Source organism: Puma concolor, chromosome B3 (assembly GCF_028749965.1).
Source record: "Puma concolor isolate L17-30 chromosome B3, mPumCon1.1.hap2, whole genome shotgun sequence".
NCBI lineage: Eukaryota > Metazoa > Chordata > Mammalia > Carnivora > Felidae > Puma > Puma concolor.
In genome coordinates, this window is record NC_141672.1 from 52765417 (window position 1) to 52780895 (window position 15479).

General features: G+C 34.5%; 1 long non-coding RNA gene across 1 annotated transcript; it reads right to left on the reverse strand.

Annotated features, from left to right (window-relative positions):
* Window positions 1-808: 808 nt before the first annotated feature.
* On the reverse strand, window positions 809-5287 carry LOC147579982 (uncharacterized). The gene is made up of 2 exons (XR_015252394.1): window positions 2871-5287; window positions 809-2626 (listed from the first exon to the last, which is right to left on the reverse strand). It is a non-coding gene; the product is annotated as an uncharacterized LOC147579982 (long non-coding RNA).
* Window positions 5288-15479: the final 10192 nt, after the last annotated feature.

Sequence of the window (15479 nt, forward strand, 5' to 3'; positions counted from 1 at the left end):
AGTACAAGACTTATACTAATAAGTACTTATAATACTTATAAGTACAAGACTTATACCAAAAACTATAAAACATTATTGGAAAAAATTAAAGAAGAAATAAGCAAATGGGAAAACACCCCACATTACTGCATTGGAAAATAATACTGTATGTTGACAGTATTCCCCTAAACTGACCTCCAGATTCAATGCAACACCTATTAAAATCCCAATTGTTTTTTTTTTTGGAGAAGTGAACACACTGATCACTTTAATGCATGTGAAATTTCAAGGGATTTATTCCAGCTAAAACACACTTGAAAAAAAACCCACAAAGATTCATACTTAAAATTTCAAAATTTACAAAGCTACAATAATAAAAAGATGGTGATTCTGGCACAACGATAGATATATAGATAATGGAATAGAATTGAGTCTAGAAATAAATCTATACTTATTTGGTTAATTGACTTTCAATAAGAATGCTAAGACCACTCAATTTGGAAAGAATACTCTTTTTAGCAAATGACGAAGAGATAACTAGACATCTACATGCGAAAGAATTAATATGGATCCCTATCTAACACCATATACAAAAATCAATTCAATATAAATATTTAAATAGAAGAGGTAAAACTATAAAAATGTTATAAAGAAACTTAGGTGTAAATCTTCATGACCTTGGAGTAGGCAATAGTTTCTTAAATATGAGACCAAAAGCATAAACAAGAGGGAAAAAAAAGATCAACTAGACTTCATTAAAATTAAAACTTCTGTGTATTAAAGGACATAATCAAGAAAATGAAAAGACAACCCACATTGTGTGACAAAGTATTTTTGAATCATACATGTGTTTATTATCCAGAATAAAGAATTCTTACAAGTCTAAAAAAGTTGAAGAACCCAATGAAAAGGTGGGCAAAGGATCTAAATAGATATTTCTCCAATATATACTAATGGTCAATAAGCCCATGAAAACATGCTCAACATCATTAGACATCAGTGAAATTCAAATCAAAATCATAATGGGAAGCCAATTTATACCCAGTAGGATAGCTATAATTTTTTGAAGAAAAACAACAAGTATTGGACCCTAAAACATTGGTGATTGGGATGTAAAATGGCTCAGGTTCTGTAGAGAGCAGTTGGGAGAATTTTGACAGCTCTTCAATGAGTTATCATAGCACATAGAAATTCCATTCCTAGATATATACCAAGAGAGCTAGAAACATACATCTACACATAGACATGTACATGGATGTTCATAAAGCATCTTTCATAATAGCCCCAAAGTGGAAACAACCAAAACATCCATCAACTGATAAATTTATGTTACAAATGTGGTGTAGTTGTACAATGGAATAGTATCCAGTCATTAAAAAGTAATGAAGTACTGTTGCGTGCCACAACACGGATAAGCCCTAAAACATTATTGCTAACTTGGGATGCCTGGGTGACTCAGTCGGTTGAGCTTCCAACTTCAGCTCAGGTCATGATCTCACTGTTGGTGGGTTCCAGCTCCGCGACTGGCTCTGTGCTGACAGCTCAGAGCCTGGAGCCTGCTTCATTCAGATTCCTTGTCTCCTTCTCTCTCTCTGCCCCTCTCTGACTCCTGCTCTCTTTCTCTCTCTCTCTCTCTCAAAAAATAAACATTAAAAAGTTAAAAAAAACATTATGCTAACTTAAAATGAGATACAAAAGTCCACATACTGTATGATGCAATTTACATGAAATGTCCAACCAAAATAGGCAAATCTAAAGACCAAAAGTATTACTGAGTTCCAGAGACTGGGGAGAGGGAGAAATAGAAATAGAGGGAGAATAGAAATAGAATGACTGCTCAATGTGTATGGGATTTCTTTTTTGGGGGGACAAAAACATTATTTAATTAGGTAGTGATGATGGCTGAAGAACATTGTGAACATACTAAAAATCAGTGCATTGTACACTTTAATATTGTGAATTTTATGTTATGTGAATTTTACCTCAATAAAAAAGTGAAAAACGTAATCAAGATAGTTTTTTCTATATACACAATTATATCCACTTTATCAAGATAGTAATATTTCTTCTTTATATATCCTTATATAATTTTAAATAGACTTTTTAAAAACAGTTTTACATTTATAGAAAACAAGGAGATACTCCACAGGGTTCCTGATTACCCTACACCTGGTTTCTCATATTGCTGACATCCTACATTAATATAACACAATTGTTACAATTAATAATATTGATACTTTATTATTAACTTAAATCCATACTTTAGTCAGGTTTCCTCAGTATTTGTCTAATGTAACTTTTCTATTACATAATCCCATTCAGGATACCATGTTACATTTAGTTGTCATGCTTCTGTAGACATCTCTTAGCTGTAACATTTTCAGACTTTCCTTATTTTTGATGACCTCGACAGTTGTGAGGAGTACTAGTCAGTTATTTTGTAGGATGCCCCTCTATTAGAAATTTCTGTTTGTCTCATGATTAGATTGGAAATATTTCTGCTGTCATAAAAATTTTAAGAACTTTCTGTCTTGTGTGTATGTCAGAGGAATTAACTTCATTAAACAAGAGACTAATCAAGAGATTTTTTCAGCTTTACTGAGGTATAGCTGACCAGTAAAATTGTAGGATATTTAAAGTACACAACCTGGGGCGCCTGGGTGGCGCAGTCGGTTGAGCGTCCGACTTCAGCCAGGTCACGATCTCCCGGTCCGGGAGTTCGAGCCCCGCGTCGGGCTCTGGGCTGATGGCTCGGAGCCTGGAGCCTGTTTCCGATTCTGTGTCTCCCTCTCTCTCTGCCCCTCCCCCGTTCATGCTCTGTCTCTGTCTGTCCCATAAATAAATACAAACGTTGAAAAAAAAAATTAAAAAAAAAAAATAAAGTACACAACCTGATGATTCGATACTTGTATAAATATTGAAAGGATTCCTCCCAGAGATCTTACTTAAATAATCCCTTCTCAATTTCTGCTTGGGCCGATATAGTTGAGGGACACTGCTCTCCTGTCCTAGAGGCCACGCTGTAATCCAGGGGATCTTTGAGTCATACTCCTTATCTCTCAGAGTCACATGGTGTGACAAAATATTCTGATCTCTGATGTTTCAGGAGAGGACTTTGGGGTCATATCCTCAGTATTTTCTCTACAGTACTTTCCTGATAGTGAATTTCTTAATTTTGACTTCCTTTGTTATCTGGAAGGGCTGGTAATTTTTCAAATTATCACTTCTAGGTTTTACTTATTTAACAATTATTTTCTCAATTTATGTCTTTCTCTCAAATTTTACTATAAGCAGCTAGAATAAACTAGGCCATATTTTCAACACTTAGCTTGAAACTATCCCCAGCTAAATATCACACCGTAATTTATTCACACAGCCCCTGTTAGTGGATATGTAGTTTTATTCTATTCTTCTGCTATTATAAATATTACTGCAATAGAGTTTCTTGCGTATATGTCTTTTTATGTATTTTGTCAGTATGTATTTAGTATAGATTTCTAGAAGAAGAATTTCTTGATATAGGAAAAATGCATATGTAGTTTTGCCAAATTACTTAATTTCCCTCCATGTTTTTGAGTGATTTTGTACTATATGCTAGTACCTGTTCCTTAAGCCTTGCTAACGTAACATGTCAAACTTCAATCAATGTTTGGTATTCTGATAGATAAGAAATGACATTTTAGTGCAGTTTTATCTTGCATTTTATGTTATTGTAAGAATAAACATTTTTTCTATTACCAAAACCTCTTCACTTCTTTTTTGAAGAATATTTTCTCTGTGTATAGAATGTTTAACTTCTTTTAAGACTTTGAAGATATTATTTCATTCCAATATGGTTTTGGTTTTGTTCTTCTGTTTAAGGAATCTGGCTTCAACCCTATTGTGACTCTTTTGGGTAATTTGTCTTTTTTCCCTGGATGTTTTTATACTTTCTTTGTCTTTTTTCTTATTGTTTTTAGCACATTTACCTTGTTATGTGTAGGTACACTTTCTTCACTTGCTTCTTAACCTGAGACTTTTATATCATCATCAGGTTTTTAAGTTCTCAGCTATTATATCAAGCTTTTAATATTTCTTTTTTCCCCCTTGGATCCAGTAATATTGCATACAACTTCTTTCTTTTACTCACTTATTTCATATGCTTTCTTCTATATATCCCATCTTTTTTACCTTTTCATGCCCTATTCTAGAATTTTTTTGAACTTTCATTCATTTCAATATTCTGTCTTCATCTGTATCAAATACATTATTAAACTCATCTTTGAGTTCTTAATATCAATTTCTGAATTTTTCAGTTGTAGAAATTTCAGTTGTAGAGTCACCCAGGCTCTGCAAAGTGTAATCTTTTATTTTTTTAAGTCAGTGGTTGAATCTCTATTATCTAGACTCCCTGTAAATACTGTAGATATTTCTATTTTATGTTGTTTCTCTTGGACTTTGACCATTGTAAAAGTGAGCTAGGGCTGTCCCCAGAAAGTATCACAGGCTAGATGGCTTACAGAACAGAAATATATTATCTCACAGTCATACAGGCTAGAAGTCCAAGATCAAAGCATTGGCATGTTTGGTTCTTTCTGAAGCCTCTTTCCTTGGCGTGTGGATGGCCATCTTCCTCTGGCATCTTCACATGTTTTTCCTTTGTATGTGTTTATGTCTTAATCTTCGTTTTCAGAAGGACATAAATTATACTGGATTTGGTCCTATCCATACAACTGCATTTTACCCTAATTATCTATTTATAGACCAGATCCTATCTATAAACAGTTAAATTCTGAGGTATCAGGGGTTAGGGCTTCAACATATGAATCTGCAGGGACACAATTTGGCCCATAATTACCACTTTGTCTTATTTCTTCATATCTTTGTAGGACTTATTTGAGACCTAAGATGATATTGCCTTTCTCTAGAGAGAATTTATAGTTGTCTCTGGCATGCAGCCTGTGCATCAGCAATTCCAGATCACCTTAATCCAACACGTGCTGGAGTTGATTCAAAGCTGTGATTCAGTGAGGGCTAGTCTATTTCAGTTTCATCGTTACTCCTCACTCGTGGTCCTTTGGGGTTCCAATTCAAACAGGGTATTTTATCAGACTCTGTTTTTTGGTGGCTCTAAATCACAAATTCTGCCCATCTTGGTCCTTGAGTTTGTTGAAAATTTTGCTTAGCTTTTCAGTTCCTCACTCACTTCTTCAGGAATATGCTAATTATTCTTCAGGAAAAGTGGATACAAGTGCTGGACTTGCTGCATTGGGTTTTCCTCTTTACTCAGATCTTGGTCTTGAAATTCTCACTGCATTGCTAGTCCTCTGTCATCACAGACAGACAGATAGACAAATAGATGGATATAGATAAAGGTATAGATGTGCAGAAAGTCACATTTCAACTTTCTAATTACGCTGTCTGTGACAGTATTGACCGAAATTACTTAGACTGCCATTCCCAGGAACAAAATTCCACCCTACCCATCACTAAATAGGGTCAAACTGGATATGACAAAAATGGTACTTAAGAAAGAACAAATTCATTTTAAAAATTGGTTTTGTTTTTTCATTTCTGTATAATTCCAGTGTTAGAATTATTATTTAAGAGCTAGAAGATTAATGCCACTTTTATATCACTTCGTTTGTTTTGCAACATCCCTATAAATACTATATATACTCTTAAATATCTTCTTCACTGGTTGATTTAGATGGATAGGTTGGATATCTTTGAGCAAATGAATTTGGTGGAGCAGTGTGTATATTTTAGGTGTTTGATAAAGTAACAAAATAAATGGCAAGTATACGTTATCTGTAGTATAAACAAGGTAAATGAAAGAATTTTCAGTTCTGCATTCTGGAAGTTTGTTTCTGAAAATGAAGTCTTCCAATAGTTTGAAAATAAGGTCAAAGTAATAATCTCTGTAAATTATTTTCAATACTTAAGAATCTTGTGTGTAATTTATTTTGTGTTTATTATTTTTAACAATGTGTAAGAAATCAATATTTTGTGTTATGTGAATATTTTATTAACTAAAAATGATAATGATGTTATTTGAATAGTCGGGATATGTATTTGGTCCATACAATTAAAGGAGGAAAAACGTGAAAATTTTATTATGCACCTAGTATTTCTTAAATGATAATGATTAGTCAGATATGTTTTTATCAATTTCCTATTTACAATTTAATTTCCCTTTAGAAAATTAATAATCAAAATGTAAAAGGAATATAAAAGCCAGGCATTATTCTGAAATGACAGTAAGTGGCTTGATGAAGTTTAGTATTAGTTCTTTATATCTGTATTAACAAGGCAACATTTTAACTGATAATATAGTACTGAGTCAGATACTATAATATTTGGCTCCTTTTGACATTTGTCCATAAGGAAGTACCTGGTGAATATGGAAATATTCCGTATTGTAGAGAATCGGTACTCCAGAAATGCACTGCATTATGTCACTGTTAAAATTAATTACTTTGAGCACTTTATAAATTCAAAACTAGTTTTTTTTTTTTTTTAATTTTTTTTTTCAACGTTTATTTATTTTTGGGACAGAGAGAGACAGAGCATGAACGGGGGAGGGGCAGAGAGAGAGAAGGAGACACAGAATCGGAAGCAGGCTCCAGGCTCTGAGCCATCAGCCCAGAGCCCGACGCGGGGCTCGAACTCACGGACCGCGAGATCGTGACCTGGCTGAAGTCGGACGCTTAACCGGCTGCGCCACCCAGGCGCCCCTGATAATTTCCTTTTTATTAGGATACATCTGTTGATTAAAAAAACTAGTTTTGAGGGGCGCCTGGGTGGCTCAGTCGGTTAAGCGTCCGACTTCAGCCAGGTCACGATCTCGCGGTCCGTGAGTTCGAGCCCCGCGTCGGGCTCTGGGCTGATGGCTCAGAGCCTGGAGCCTGCTTCCGATTCTGTGTCTCCTTCTCTCTCTCTGCCCCTCCCCCGTTCATGCTCTGTCTCTCTCTGTCCCAAAAATAAATAAACGTTGAAAAAAAAATTTAATAAAAGAAAAAAAAAAAGGAAATTATCATTCTGAAATGCCTCTAGTCATCCTAAAATAAAACTGTCAAAATCGATTATGACTTAAATCCAAATGAAACAATTACTTGCAAACTTAGGTTAAAGTTAGAATGTAATACTTCGTTATTATAAATTATTAATGGAATTGTAAGGTTTTTTAGCAAAATAATCCAGTTCAAAGTGGGAAAGGGTAGCGACTCTCAACAAGTCAGTGTATTTCTTGTATGATCTTTGAGTGTAAAATACTAGTTCTCCCACTTAGTTCAAACTCATATAGTTAAAAAAATATTTTTTACCTGCTTATTATACATCTCTATTTAATTCACTAAATCCAGGTTTTAGTTCATTTTGAATTGAGGAAAGCATTTTACAACAAAATTTTTGGAAAAAATTTTATTACTTTGTATGTAAAATATGGTGGGGTTGGGGATCGATTTGTCTTTAAATTAGACTTAATAATATACAATAAAGTAAAATGACAGGATATGTGCAATTCACTTAAAAGACTCATGCATGTTAGAATAGTGTTAATCTTTGTTAGCCTGAGTAGTGACTGAAAAGGAGTGTGTACATTGGGAGGGAGAAAAGGGGAGTGTTGGTAATATTCTATTTGTTTTATCTGGGCACTGGGTCCGCAAGTGTGTTCAGTTTGAGAAAATTCATTTTGCTATAGGTCTACAGTACCTGCAGTTTTCTGTATGTATATTGCATACAGAACATGAACATTTTATAAAACAAATAGAGTAAGATATGTAAATACCAAACATATTGGTATTTATTGAAATTGGATGACAGTTGCAGCCTTATTCACAACAGCCAAGAAATGGAAACAATTTAAGTGGTTATCGAAAGATGAATGGATAAAATATTATATATATATATATATATAAATGAAATATTATTTTGTCTTAACAAAAAGGAGATGCTAGCTTTTGCAACAATATGGATGAATCTGGAGGACATTATGCTAAGTGAAATATGCCAGACACAGAAAAAAAAAAACAAAAAAAACTGGATGGCCTCACTTGTATGTGGAAGCTAAAAACATCAAATCTGTGAAAGCAGACAATAGAAAGAACAGTGGTTAGCAGGGGCTGCGGGTGGGGAGAAGAGATGGGGAGATGCTTGTTAAAGGTTACAGAGTTCGTTATTTTGTAGGATGAATAATTCTAGAGATCTAGTGTACAGCATGATGACTATAGTTAATAAAACTGTATTGAATCATGTAAATTTACTAAGAGAGTAGATTTTAGGTGCTCTTATCACCAAAAATAATAAGTATGTGAGACATAATGTGTTATTAGTTTGAATGTGGTAATTATTTCATTATGTAGATGTATATGAAATCATCATGTCATACATCTTAAATATATCTAGCTGTTATTAAAGATAAGATATGGACTAAAAAAGGAGTTAGATGAGAGAATATTTGGGTCATTTTAGAATTTCTTAGTAATTTAGAACTTTAAAGTATTTTAAAATTTTCAAAATAAAAAAAGATTTTTTTTAAATGACACAAGGCAGATAGCTGAGTCATTAAGTATTGTTGGCTTCCTGGCATGAGGGTTTTACATGGAAAATTAGCACTGTTATAATTGTATAAAACAATGGCTTGGGGAAAAAATAAAACACTTAAAAAAAACAACAATGATTTGGAACAAACATTTGGTGAAACACTATATGCCTTGACTGATACCTCTTCCTAGCATTTATTTGCTATCACTATGACTCTGGGACTTGCCTCTTTTCTTATATGGGGTTCCCCAAAAAGCAGAACTCGGTCCTAGGAAGCAATATTAGGAAAGTGAAATCATATAGGGAAGAAAGTCAATAAAAGATGCATTCATGAATGGGCACTGTTGTGGACAACTGGGGCTGAGACTTGATGACTATTCTCAGAGAATTTCCCAACCAAGGAGTGAAGAAGTTATTCACGAACAAATGTCCCTTATTGTTTGAAGGTTGCTTCTGTGGGCATTAACTCCCTTACATCTCTGACCTGCTCCTTGGTCTCAGAACTATTGTGTTTCTACAGCTAGAGAAAGCCTTCAGGCTGAGGTGTTTGAGGTAGGAAGCCATTCATTCATTCAATGCATTCCTCATTAAAACTGCAGGTCACCTCCAGGTTGGACCAAGAAACTAAGGCCAGAGACTTCTACAAATGCTACACTTTCCTATATAAGGATTTAACAAATGTTTGGAATGAATTAGTATCTCCACCCATCTAATAACTTTTAACTCATGTTTTGTGTTTTTGATTCCTTTTATTTTATGCGAAGTTGGTAAAAAAGAAAATAGAAATTTGAAACATATTGAATCGGGGATTTTGTATTCCTTCATGGTTATGAGTATTTTCTCCAAGATTTGGAAATAAGAATTCTCCCACTTTCAAAGTTGATGATATGTGTTGAATCCACCTCCATTTCATCTCTTTTGCTCTAGAGTGAGATTTGTATTTTAAAAGATTTTAATGTGATTCCGTCATTATCTTTATAGGTCTCCTGTAAGTGATAAGGACAGTTTAATTAACAGAATTCAAAATAACATAAAGAATACAAATCAAGGAAATTTCTTTACGACTACCAAGAAACATTATGAAGAATGATACCAGTCATTCTGGGTTGCCTACAGAATGGAAGTAGAGAAAATAACCTAAAGTGAAATAAGTTTAGAAAATTAAATGTATTAATCCCCATTTAAATAACGTGTGGCTAACAGGCGCCAATGCAGCCTTCTCCCTATGGGAAAACATGCAGAAAAAGACAGGAGTTAATAAGTAAGTGAAACAGACACAACCTTAGGCTAGAATCTGTGAGAAATTGGCATGCTTAAAATAGAAATCGAAATCTTTGAGGGGGAGAAGAAAGAAAAGAAAAGGAAACAACTATGGATTTAATTCTTGAGTGAAGTCAAGAGATTGACTCAAACACACACACACGCGCGCACACACACACACACACACACAACTAAGAAAGGTGCTTTATCCATTCTCCAACTAAATGGCACATTTCAGGTACTATTTGCAGAGGAAGTACCATAATACATGTATTCTGGAAAGTATAGGTACTATAAGTGACCACTGAAGAGGGGACAGATATAAAAGAAATCCCATTCTGCAGGCTGGGAATTATAATCTTTACCTATTTTCTTTGTTTTGAATCAGAAAAGCAGATTATGCAAGTAGTAGAAAAATTCCCTGAAGTAATAGACAATTGTACACGGCCTGCTCCTTATTAAGGCTCCTGTTGTCTGCCCTTTACTACGACCCTCCAAAGAGAATTTCAACATTATCAAGTAGAAAGGGAGCAGGACCTAACCAATCCATATTTTCTGTAAGAAAATTACATCCTGATAGATCTAGATTCCTTTTAAGAAGAAAAACTGGCATTGGGCTAATAAAAAATCACTGCAGCAAAAGAGAAAGGGAATAGCACAAAGACGAGTGCATTCCTGACAATAATTTATTGCAAGATCTAGAAGAAAATTATGATTACTTACATGACAAGGCTTAGGGCCTCACCAGTATCAGGCAAAGACAGAAGAAAATGGGATGAAGAGAAGAAAGCAATAAATGAGTTATCAAAGGGCTTCTAGGACAGTTATAAATTAATGATAAAGATAAAATTTCCATTTGAGCCTGATGTGGATATCCACTGCTGTGGAAAATCAAAGCAACGATGTGGACCAGAAGCATGGGAAGTTTCCCAGAACACAGAGAAAAATGACAGATTTGATGAAAGAAAGTGAATCACACATAGTATATGTCAAAATGAACGCATATGGATAGAAAAAAAATAGTGAAGATAAAGTAAAGAGTAGTTGTTCCCAAAGAGGATAACCAGACTAAACAGAGGAGACATAAATAAGAGAAAACATTTCAAGGGTAAGAAAGGACTAACTACACATAAGGTATAATTTCTGGGAAAAATCCTTATCCAGATACATCCTGATAAAATACATGAATCACAAGCATGAAGTAAAAACACTGAAACTGCCTAGGGAGGAAAAGCAAATATCTGTAGTAACTAAAATATCAAGCTGGCCTCAGACCTCTCCTCTGCAATAATGAATGACAAAATACGTTTTGATTCAACAGGCATCAAAATATTATTAAAATATAGAACACACACACACACACACACATATATATATATATAATATAATTAAGAAAATTGGTTTCATATATTTATATTTATATACAAGACTTTGTATCTTACATTTATTTATTTATTATGATCTACATTAAAACTAACAAAGTAGACAATATGGTATGTCAAAAATAGAGTGAAACAGCAAATTCTATACTCAGTCCAAGAGGTATAAATCTAAATACTTTCATCAGCAAATAGGTAAGAATAAGCACAAATAAACTAATTACTCAGTATGAGAAACTAAAACTGATATGCCAAAATTATCCCAAGTAGTCTAAGAGATAGGAATAAGGGAGACGTGAAAACTAACACAAAGACTTAATTAATTTGAAAGCATGAAATGGAATAATTGAAAAATTTGAAAGCTAGTAGATTGAAGAGACAAAAAAATATGCAATCTTGAGAACTTACAAAACATACACACTGATCTATATACACACAAAGAAAATAAAAGTACACATTTTGAGAATGAAAAAAGTGAGGTAAGCATAAATTTATCAAATTTTAAGACTTTGCTACTCATAACATTGTATTTTAGTAAACATTCAGAAATACATTACTTACTATAATTCCACTAATTGAATAGACCAGCAGGGACTGCCCTTCAAAAATATGCAGGTCCAGATGACTAGCAGGTAAGCTTTTTTGTGTAATAATTTCTACCATACTCTGGAGTTCATAAAAATTATAAACTTCCCAGCTAATAAAAAAAAAACCAATTTCAGACTAGTTTCAAATAAGAGTATAAATGAGTTACCAAAGGGCTTCAAGGACAAGAAAATTCTAAATAAAATTATTAGTAACTTTGTATGGTACTTTATTAAAGTCTTATATATTATGACAAGTGTGGGTTTTTTACTGAAACACAAAGGTATTTCAACATAATAAGCCCTCTGTGTCTTAGTTTCCTCATCTATTGACTGGATAATGATAGATTCCTACCTAATACTGTGATTTCAAAGACTGAGTGTATCAATTTTAAATGGCTTAGATGTCTTGTTATATATATTGTATTGGTTGTGTTTTTCAGGAGAACCCTAACTAAAAGATCACTACAAGAAACCCAAGTTTAAAATTATCATAAAATAATTGTAATTATACTAAAACCTACTACTAAAACCAAAGGAAATAACAGAAGTTGGCAAAGATGCAGAGAAAGGGGAATCCTCTTACACTAGTGGTGGGAATGCAAACTAGTGCAGCCACTTTGGAAAATAGTATGGAGGTTCCTCTACAAATAGAACTACCCTATGCCTCAGCAATTGCACTACTAGGTATTTACCCAAAGGATATAAAAACACTGATTTGAAGGGACACATGCACCCTGATATTTATAGCAGCATTATCAGTAATAGCCAAATTATGGAAAGAGCCCAAATGTCCATTGATTGGTGAATGGAGAAAGAAGAGGTAGTACATATATACAATGGAATATTACTCAGCCATAAAAAATAAATCTTGCTATACGCAATGATGTGGATGGAGCTAGAGTGCATTATGCTAAGCAAAATAAGTCACAGAGATATAAATACCATATGATTTCACTCATATGTGGAATTTAAGAAACAGAACAGATAAACATAGGGGAAGGAAAAAAAAAAAGCAGGGAAACAAACCTTAAGAGTCTCTTAACTAAAGAAAACAAACTGAGGGTTGAAGGAGGGGAGATGGGTGGGGAGATAGGTTAAATAGGTGATGAGCATTAAGGTGGAGACTTGTATTGAGCACTGGATGTTATACGTAAGTGATGAATCACTAAATTCTGCTCCTGAAACCAAGATTATACTACATGTTAACTAACTAGAATTTAAATAAAAACTTGAAACATTAAAAAAAAAAAAACCTAAAATAAATAAATAAGCTCTGAAGTTGACTGTAAGTTTCATATGATCAGTGCCCAAACGGATTTAGTCATTCATACTCATGCCCAGTATACTTGTTGACTACTTTTCCCTCTTGGGATAGTCTCTCTCTCTCTCTCTCTCTCTCTCTCTCTCATTCTTTTTCTCTCTTTGTCTCTATTTTTCTTTCTATCACTCTGAGTTATCTAGAGGCTTAGCCCTGCACTGAGAATAAAGACTTTTTTTTTTTTTTACACTGGCCTACAGAGTTCTTCATGAGTTGGTTCCTAACTACCGGACAGCTATCTTTCTGTTCCTTCAATGCATTAGACTCCAAGAACCCTTGTTTTCCCCTGTGTCTGTAGATCTCTCCTCACAACTTTATGAGGTGGGCTTTTTGTCTTCCAGGTCTGTCTCAAAATCCATTTCCTGATGATATTATCTAACATAATCCCCAATCCTTTCATATACTATTACATCACTTTTTTGAGGTACTTATTGCAATCTGCAATTATCCTTGTTTATTTGTTTGTTTATTGGTTATTATCTATCTCATCCCATTAGAATATAAACTTTTAAAACAAACCAAATGCCCAAGAAAGGGAGCTTGATTAGATGATTCCGCTGAATCCACCCAGTGGGATTGTTGTTCAGTCATTAAAAATGCTATTGAAGATGAGCATTTATTGTGCAAGAAAGATGTCACTATATATGGAATGAAACAAGAAAGGGTACAAAACAGGTAAAGAAGTATATCATTTAAAATGTGTATCTTTAACAATTATCCCTTCTCCAAAGCCTATCCAAGACTTTTATTGTTTCAGGGCATGAGAGTTAGAGTGTATGCTCTTTTCAGAATTTTTAGATAGAGAATTTCTTTACCAACATTTTAAGCCACATTTCAGCATGTCAAAAGACAGGCATTTGCATTAAATATGATCAGTTACACACTAAGGAGGTATAGAATAAATTTAGTATGGTCAGACTATACTTTTTAAAAATAAAATAATATAGAAGAGAAAGGAATTGAATAGACTAGAAAAGAACATCACAAAATACTTTTGTGCAAAGGGTAATTGTATTATGAGAAAGAAATGTGTTTTGGATATGTGTGTGTGTTCTGAGTCAGGACAGAAAATATATTTATTATTGTGAGTTGAGGTGAATAAATGGCAAGAAAAGAAAGTTTGAAAACTCCTCCTTGCTTTCGTGAAGTAGAGGGGTGTTGTCAGATACATGCAGCACAGAGGACAGAACTACCTCCCTTCCATTCTTCTCCAGGAGATCTCAGGCTCCCCACCCATACTTGGGAGTAGCTGCATCAGAGTAAACTTGAGATGGGAGAACTTCAAATCGAGTTTTCCTGGTTCTTCCTAGTTTCCTGAGAAAGTACATGATCACCTACATTTTAACAAGCATAATTCCCTTTAGCTCTCATGAATATTATGTTGTGTATTGGAAATGCAGGGACTACTGAGGTTAGTTGATTTGTCCGAGCTAGAAAAGTGATTCCATAAAGATTTAGAAGAACACTTTCTAAAGGCAGGGATCTGAATAGCAACCCCAGAGGTCTCGGCCAAATGGTTTTTGTGTACACTCTTGCCCAAGAGACAAATGTGAGCTCGTGTATTTGTTTTCTGTGGCTGTTGTAACAAAGTCCCACAAACTGGGTGGCTTATAACAACAGAAATTTATTCTCTTAAAACCTCTTAAGGCTGGAAGGCCAAAATCAAGGTGTCAGCAGGACCGTGCTCTCTCTGAAGGTGCCAGGAGAGAATGTGTCCTCACCTTTCTCTTAGCCCTTGGTGGCATCAGAAATCCCCTATTTTCCTTAAGTTGAAGATGCATCACTCCAGCCCTGCCTCTGTTGTTGCATGGTATTCTCCTCTGTGTGTCTGTTTCTGCACTTTTTCTTCTAAGGACATCAGTGATATTGAATTAAGGGCTCACCCTATTCCATTACGGTCCCATTTTAACTAATAACATCTGCTAAAAACCTACCTCCAAATGAAGTTCTGACATTCTGAGAAGACAACAATGGGAGGGGGCACTATTCAACCTGGTATGGTCCCTGTGGTTCTTCCTCCCTTCCCTCTTCTGTCTTGTTGTATTCTTCCTGGTTAACTTTCAAACTACTCAGCCACATGTTTGGCTGGTCTTATTTTCTTTGCCAGTTTTGTAGCACGCTGGAATACTTGACTGTTCAATCTCCTAGTTACTGCTTTCCTGCCCACAGGTTTTGTTTTTTTAGTTTTCCTTCCTTCAAGGCACCTCTCATGAATGCCGCCTAGAAACCTCCCACCCCCCAACCCTGCACTTTTTTGGATCTGCTCCAAAACTTTGAACTTGCATAATAATGTTTTTTTTTTTTTTTTTCCTGAGCCACCATTAAGAGACAGGACATGGTCCTACCCCCTTACTAACCTAATTATACAAGGCTGGGGTGTGCAGTTATAACTAATATTTTGAAATATTATCTTATATTCAACTTCTTTCTCAT